This window comes from Salmo salar, chromosome ssa11, assembly GCF_905237065.1.
Source record: "Salmo salar chromosome ssa11, Ssal_v3.1, whole genome shotgun sequence".
NCBI classification, from domain to species: domain Eukaryota; kingdom Metazoa; phylum Chordata; class Actinopteri; order Salmoniformes; family Salmonidae; genus Salmo; species Salmo salar.
Window position 1 is genome coordinate 13,498,650 of NC_059452.1, and position 8,550 is coordinate 13,507,199.

The 8,550-nt window shown below is 44.9% G+C and overlaps 1 long non-coding RNA gene across 1 annotated transcript in view; it reads right to left on the bottom strand.

Moving 5' to 3' along the window:
* LOC106562070 (uncharacterized) overlaps positions 1-7,086 on the bottom strand; it is a 30,137-nt gene extending 23,051 nt beyond the window's left edge. The window contains exon 1 of the long non-coding RNA XR_001318967.2: positions 6,848-7,086. This is a non-coding gene — a long non-coding RNA (uncharacterized lncRNA). The remainder of the gene's footprint in view (positions 1-6,847) is intronic.
* Between the last annotated feature and the right edge of the window lie 1,464 nt (positions 7,087-8,550).

Here is an 8,550-nt window from a genome sequence, read left to right on the forward strand (position 1 = left end):
GGTCCTGGTCAGCATTAACATGCGTCGTTCACCTAGACACCAGCCCATAATGCTCCATATCAGCCCACTCTAATTTAGAAAAATGTCCATAGAGGGGTCAATCTCCCTTTCATACATAGTGACTGATAGATCCAATACCTTTGGAATCAGATAAAACTTTGACAAATGGCCATGTGCTGAGCCGTGGGGAATGGCTGTACGAGGCTGGCTGAGGCTGGCTGGGGCTCTGTCCATGCCAGCCTGCCCCTCTCCCATCACGGCCTCGCTGGCTTTGATCAATGGGCCACACCGCAGACACGTAGGTCTGTCTGCCGTCACATGATTAAAAGAGCTGGAGGATATTGCTTTCCCACCATCTACTCTCAGAGAGAAAAAACTTCATAAAACTAAGGCGACAGCGTCCTCTTTCTCGCTCTGCCTTCTCCCTCGCTCTGATGATTCTTGGGTGATTTGGATTGATCAGAAAGGTTTTGGGGAGGATTGAAAGAGGCTGGATGGAAGTGGGATGAAAATATCAGAGGCTATGATCATTTTCCATAGTCCTGGAGCAGGAAAAATAATCAAAATGGCCACTTGACACATATGGGCATACTAGATGCATATGCAATATGTCAACAGTGAAACAATCTCATGTATCCTGGGGGAGGATCAACAAGAGTGCACATCCCTTGAAACCCATATCTCAGAAATATTTAGAATGGTTTTCAATGGTCAGTTCTCAAAAACAGAGTGTAAAAGTCACTCAAACCAGACATATGGTCCAATGTGGCAAAGTAAGCATGGTGCTTGCAATGCCAGGGTTGTGGGTTTTGATTCCCACAGGTGAGTAGTACAAAAAAGTATGAAAATGTACGCACTCACTACTGTTAGTCGCTTTGGATAACTGTCGGCTTAAAAGTAAAAAAATATATATGTATATAAACTAGAGATTGGCAGTAAGTCAATCCTAACGTCGACCGGCCCAATGAGGAAGGTAGCAGGGCTGAGGAGATGAGAAGAAGATGTGTCCAGGTGATTGAGAAGTCGAGGAGACTCCTGTCTGTAGTGTATTGTACCCAGACGCTTGGGGTTCTCCTAGCTATGTTCACTACTACCTCTCCCATTACCTCCAACCTCAGGAATCCCACCCCCATCTGCATAAATCACACCGCCAGTGACAAATCGACCGTGCGATTAGCACGATATATAGTGTAAAAATGTAAATAATAACGAGTGCTCCTAATTGGCACGCTACCTGGCAACAAATCAGTAATGCTGCTGTCCTGCACCGTGGCGCAGTGCTACGACAAAATCATTAAGAATATGTGCCGTCGTATCCCCTTTGTGACACTCTCTCTCTCTGTCTGTGTGCCTGGAAGTTTGTGGGGAATTTGTCACTCAGCTATCTCTTGGGGGAGGGGTGTTTAAGGTTGGGTGTTGAGCCCCAACCCATGCAGTTCTATCAGTTTGTTTGTCTTAGCATACGGCGGATGCTCTGTACTTTAAATGCACAATATAATTGATTTCTCAATACATCTCAATACTACTACTCAATACTGTATTCATATTGATTTATAAAACTCACTTTCAGTTGTATGCCATGCCAACTGCAGGGCATTTGGCTCTGAAGTGAAAGGAAAATATAGATGACGTTTTCCATATACATTTTTGTAAACCACAGTTATCACCATAGCAACACATCAAAAACTTGCATGGCATACATGGCAAACTTGGTAAAACAGAGATCTCACACATGGCTTTCTTTTCATCTGTCAGAGTGGTTTGTCCCTGGGCAGGCCCCTGTCTGTGTTTACCTCTTTGAGAGCTGGTCCGTAATGATCCTGGGCTGGTCTGGCTGGCTGTAATAGTCAGTGGATATGACCAATGAACAGACTGGAGAAGCAACAGCGTGATGGAGACGCTGACTTTCCCCCTGATTCTGTGGGCCTAGACTAGTCTACTCATCAGTACAGCCATGATGGGGGTCCCGCTGACTTGCCTCCCTGATTTACACATTCACAGGAAGAAAAGGAAGAGAGGAAAGAGACCTCTGTTATCAGGGGACTGACACCAGCCTGGAGAGGGGCTGTAATTAGATTGGGATATATGGGAGTAGTTAAGGCCCTAAAATATCATTGATCAGGGGGGATATCGACAGACGCACACTAAGCTGCTATAACAGCAAACCGACAACCACCGAACATCCTTCTCTCCGTGCAAGGTGTTGTTCTTGTTATACTCTGCTATTACTTAGCTGGTTAATACAGCTCTCAGACCTGTTCATTAGTTTACCTGGCAACCAGATGTCCGAGGAGGATGCCATACCACTGTTATATTTGAACAGACCATGACTGGACAGTTGAGTTGTTCAAGTCAATAGAGGCATATCCAGAACCTTACAGAGGTTTAGAATGTATCACAACAAAATAATGGCTGACTTTGTTCTTCAAGTTAATCTTAATTAACTAATACCAGGATATAATTGTATATAATACTATACTGTGATCCATTCAGTCCTAACATCTCTTAAAGGGCAACTGAGCGCAACTTATCTGGTCAGTATATTTCAAAACTCAGTTTTGTGAAATTGGTGTAACTGAGGTCTTCACGACTTACATGAGGGTTGCCCACTAACGCGGGATTGTAACGCCATGGGAGAATTGTCATGCATGGAGAACAGCTGCGCTGATTGCGCTCTATTCAATCATAGCAGGAAACCTCCGGACAGTGAGATAGATATTACGTATCACTTCGGATTTGAGCAGGTGCACATCGCATCGTCTCAATTTTCTTTTTTGCCCGAAACTTGTTTACGTAAGACAACACGACGCCAATGTTATGTTGAAAGAACATTTGGACCCTAAGCCCTTTGTGGAGTGGCCACTTGCTGATGTTTTTGATAGTGATCACTCAAGTCTGCCAAAGTTTTGGGCAAAATGAAAATTGAGACGATGTGCACTTGCATCCCAACTGCCACTTGCCAATATTCCAAAATTCTAAACTACATTTGCGAGCAACTTGTGTCCCGCCGCAACCTGTTTTGAAACAGGTTTTGCAATGAAACACCGCCAGACAGAGGCACTCTGGTAATAGATAGTGAGAAAGTTCTACAAATGAAAACGGCACCGAAGCACAGACGTCGATACTCGCCAGTGACTTGATAAGCTGATTTAGCTAACGTTACCTACCTGCTCAATGGGCCTGTTAGCTACTACTAGCTAGCTTTATTGACAAACACAGAGTTGGAACTTAGCTAAGGTGTCACGAATTCCGCCGAAGTTGGTCCCTCTCCTTGTTCGGGCGGTGTTCGGCGGTCGACGTCACCGGTTTTCTAGTCACCACCGATCCACATTTCATTTTCGATTTGTTTTGTCTTCATTATACACACCTGGTTTCCATTCCATAATCATTGTTCCCTATTTAACCCTCTGGTTTCCCCCTTGGTTTTGTGCGTGTTTGTTATTGTCAAGTTGTCTCGTTTTGTGACCTGGATTATTTATCTCCTTCATGGAATATTGTTTTTGAGTAAAGTTACGGTTATCACTCATCTCTGTGTCCTGCGCCTGACTCCGCCTTACCCGCATCACCTAGACTTTTGACATAGGGCAATGATAAACAGCATGTAGTAAGTAGCCTGTCAAATAAAATAAAATGGTGCTTTATTTAAATAGTTTGACAGCTTGCTGATGATGAAGTTGTAGACATGTTCTCAGAAATCAGCCCTGAGTGCAGCCAGCAGCTGATTTGATACTGTCTTCAGTGCACTGAATCATTTTAAAAAATGTACTTGAGAAATACTGCATCAAACACCTTAGCTTGATGTAAAATTGCGCAACAAAGACTTCCTCGGCAAAAACGTAAAAATTCATTACAGATTACTTGATTTATCTTAGATTCATTCTGACTATTTTGAGGAAGTGGTAGTGGCTATGTTGTTGCTATTGTGACTCAAGAGGGACAAACAACCGTAACTGCCAGGGTACTATAAAGCGAACATAACACACCCTCATCGAACCACACCCTCAAAACTCAAATCTTGTTTTCTTAATGAGTAGCAGAAAAAACATGCGGAATTCGCTGTTCAGCCACTCTTTAAAATAGTCACCATGTTGTGTGGTGTGTATGAGGTCTAGTACACATTTTTGCATTAGAGGAATACTGTGAAAGATAGCATCAGTCCAGCTGCATAGGGAGCATTGAGAGGTGGATTTAGTTTAATTTCCTATGCTCTTGCTCCCGCTGCCAAAGAAAACAAAGCTTCTCAAAGTTCACTAGTATCACGAGGACCGATGTATTAGGAAAAGAAGAAGACAAACAGATGTTACTGAATCTGACCATTGATCAGACCGAATTGTCCCTCCTCCTTTAGCCTTTACCTTTATCTCTCCTCCCTGTCCCTCTCCGTGTTCTGCGATGATTCCACGCTAGTCAAAAAATCAGCTGAGTGAGTCGCCGGCTGATGTTATGGCATAGCATGCTGCTCTTGTCTGTGACCACTGTATGCAAAGCGTGGCATTAGTCACTGGCCGGCTGGCCCTGACAGGCCTGCAGTGTGAGGGAGATTAATGCCAGGTAGGGCCACTTTATTATCGTCACTCTCTTCTTTCTCTCTCTCCGACTCTGCCTCTTCGTTCGGCCCCACGATTAATTGTCTGCTCCCTCGCTCTAGAGTGACGGATGTGAGGAGGGGTGTGAGGAGGAGCACAAAGGCACCTGCTTCTGGCCTTGACAACCCCCACCCTCTCCTCCCCTCCTCTACCCTACCCATGCTCTCTCCACTCTCCCATACAGCCCTCCCTACCAGCCTAGCCCCCAGGTCTACAGGAAATACTCTATATGGTCACTAAGACAGCAGTACTAGCCACATGGAGAATAAGAGCAGATTTCCTCTTTTCCTGTCATTACCTGTATTTTCAAGTGGCTCCATTTGGCAAATTTAGAGATCAATCAATCTACACGTCTTTTGTTCTTCAAACCAAAAATGAACACATACACTGTGTGTGCAGTGTTGCTTTATTTCAAATTAAATCACCGGGAAACTCCTCTTCCGACTCTCACCTTTCTCATATTATCCTGTCCTGCTGAGTTTTGATGGAGTTTAAAAATGGACACAAGAGACAGGGACACTGGGTTATCAAACAAGCTCAACAATTAGAACACCATATCATCTACAGTGCATTCGGAAAGTATTCAGACCCCTTGACTTTCTCCACATTTTGTTACTCTACAGCCTCATTCTAAAATGGATTAAATCGTTTTTTTCCCCCTCATGAATCTACACACAATACCCCTTAATGACAAGATTTAGATTTTATGTACAAAAAAATTAAAACATTTATATAAGTATTCAGACGCTTTACTCAGTACTTTGTTGAAGCACCTTTGGCAGCGATTACAGCCTCGAGTCTTCTTGGGTATGACGCTACAAGCTTAGCACATCTGTATTTGAGGAGTTTCTCCTATTCTTCTCTGCAGATCCTCTCAAGCTATGTCAGGTTGAATGGGGAGCATTGCTGCACAGCAATTTTCAGGTCTCTCCAAAAATGTTAGATCGGGTTCAAGTCCGGGCTCTGGCTGGGCAACTCAAGGACATTCAGGGACCAGCCACTCCTGTGTTGTCTTGGCTGTGTGCTTAGGGTCAGTGTCCTGTTAGAAGGTGAACAATTGCCCCAGTCTAAGTTCCTGAGCACTCTGCAGCAGGTTTTCATCATGGATCTTTCTGTACATTGCTCCGTTCATCGTTCCCTCGATCCTGACTAGTCTCCCAGTCCCTGCTGCTGAAAAACATCCCCACAACATGATGCTGCCACCACCATGCTTCACTGTAGGGATGGTGCCAGGTTTCCTCCAGACATGAAGCTTGGCATTCAGTGCAAAGAGTTCAATCTTGGTTTCATTAGACCAGAGAATCGTATTTCTCATGGTCTGAAAGTCTTTAGGTGCCTTTTGGCAAACTCCAAGCGGGCTATCCAAGCAGGCCTTTTACTGAGGAGGGTTCACCTTCCAACCTTCCAACAAGACAACGACCCTAAGCACACAGTCAAGAACGCAGGAGTGGCTTCAGCACAAGTCTCTGAACGTCCTTGAGTGGCCCAGCCAGAGCCCGGACTTGAACCCGACAGAACGTCTCTGGAGAGACCTGAAAATAGCTGTGCAGCAATTTTAGAATAAGTCCGTAACCTAACAAAATGTGTAAAAAGTCAAGGGGTCTGAATACTTCCCGAAGGCACTGTAGTTTATGCATACCACAAGGAAGATGAAGAGAGGGGAGTGGCAACATATATTTCCAACGGGCACTTAACAAAGAACCTCTCTCAAGGGGAATATATCACTGGCTGCAGAAAGAGCCATTTAAGTCCGGTTTTTCAGTTTATATCAACTTTGGAGCTGACAGGACTAGACCATTACCAACTAATTTCACAAAGACAAGCACTAACAGGCTGGATATACACATGCCTACAGTGGAGAGACAATCCAGATGTCAGGATAGACTGCCTTCCGTAAGCCGGCCCACCACACTCAACACTCACAAATCAGAATCAGGAAGAAACATCTGAAAAGAACACTGAGAATGTTAAGGTGGGCCCACACACCTCTTTCTGAAAGCTAGAGGAAGTGAGTGTTCGAGAGAGCGAGAGAGCGAGAGAGAGAGAGAAAAAGTGAGAGAGAGAGAGAAAGAGAGAGAGAGAGAGAGAGAGAGAAAGCGAGAGATAGAGAAAGAGAGGAAAAGAGTGAAGGCAATGTAAAATCCTTTAAAACCTGACATTAAGTATTCAGTTGTTACAAAAAGCAAAGTGTTGGCAATTAAAACAATCAATCTTCCCAGGCGTTGAACCTAACTTCTGTTCAATAAGTCCTGGTCTCTTACCGTCGGGAGCAGAGAGGATAGGAGTGGAGGTCCACTTTTAGCTGTCCTTCAGCGATGACACCGCCCCCAGCCCTCGTCCTCATCCCCGTCCTGGCGGTTGGCGAGGCGGTGGGGTCCGTACGGGCCTGATGTCAGACGGTTCTGCTGTGTTGTTTCCTTTGTTATAAATAACAACAGGCCACCTGGACTCCTCTCTCTCTTCTCTCACTGGGCGCAGGCCGGTTACCGGGCGGAGGGAGTGGCAGGGCTCTAATTATCCTGCAAGCTAGCAGGCTGGGATGCTCCTCATCCCAGGCTAATGGGACGGATGGGATTCGGGGTAGGATTGACGGATGACAGAGATGGATGGCCCGGGACAAAGCATGTGCTGACAACCAGTGAATACGGGGCAACGTTGCAGAAAGGTCAACGCTAGAAAAAAGGGAAAAAAGTGATCCTCACATGACTTTCAAAGTTTTTTGTCTGAGTGTTTGTGTCTATGTGTCTGTTGTGTGGTCCAGTGTGTTTGTAGGCTTTGAAGGAATGTGCAATTAATGCAAATTCTTTTCTCATTCGATATGTCTTATTTTCACATCATATTCAATAACTAAATACATTTATTTCATACATATAATTATGCAACAAAAAAAAGATTCATAATTTTGAAAGGTATTGCAAATCAGATATTATTAAAATATTATTCACGTAATCAGCATCGTTACTTTGCCAGAGAATGCCCCTCCAGAGTGTTTGTATGGCCATGTAGTGATGTCACAAGTTAAGTAGTATTCAGACTAAGGCCTCCAGAGCAGCAGACCTGGCACTGGTACAGAGGTACAGTGGCCAGACACAGAGCACTGAGCACAGCATACAATTATGATGCGTCTGCATCTACAGTGTTGAAGCATCTGTGTCGAGTCTCCCTCTCATTCCCCCGTAGGATAAAACCTGGCCAACGGTGTTCCGAGAGAGGAATGAGGGATGGAGAACAAGACGGAAGACTGGTGGTGGGAGGAGGAAGAGGAGGGATTTGGGGGGGCAGGGGGGCAGCTGTGTTCTTGTATATCACTTGGGACACACACCTGTACATCCTCCTGCTCTCGCCCCTTGCCGGTGACCCCTACGTGTGCCCCCCCCCCACCCCCTCTGTTTCAGCATGCTGTTTCTAATCCAAAACAAATGATCTCAGTAAAAAAGAACTGGAGGGGGGCGAGAGCAGGGACACTCCAAAAAAAAACGAGAACATTATCACCTTGGCCAAGCATCAGGAGTTAGAAAAAAAAGGAAAAAAAGAAGGTCTATGGGCAAATTCATCTTCTCCCTGCAACAATCAATCTCTGGCCAAAAGAAATACACAATAACTAGGCAGGAAGAGGCCAAGATTTATGGGCCTTAGACATCTCCACTGACCAGCATCCACCTCACCCCATTTCACTCCTCTCTGCTCCCCCTCTCCCTCCCTCTCCCCCTCCCCCCTCTTCTCGCCAAAGCTTACAATGATGTACTGTCCCCGCTGACTGTTTTACAAGTACATTAGCTTTATTTAATGAGATCAGCAAGTCATTTAACAGATGCATATGGAGCACAAGGCAAGAAACACCCACTTACTCAAGCTAGCTTTTCTGCTTTTAAGTATTCTTTGGATCAAGCTACTTGATTTACTGTAAACATTTTGTGTAGAAATACTTCATTCACCTCTGTGTCGGTAAGGAAAGGTGTTGATG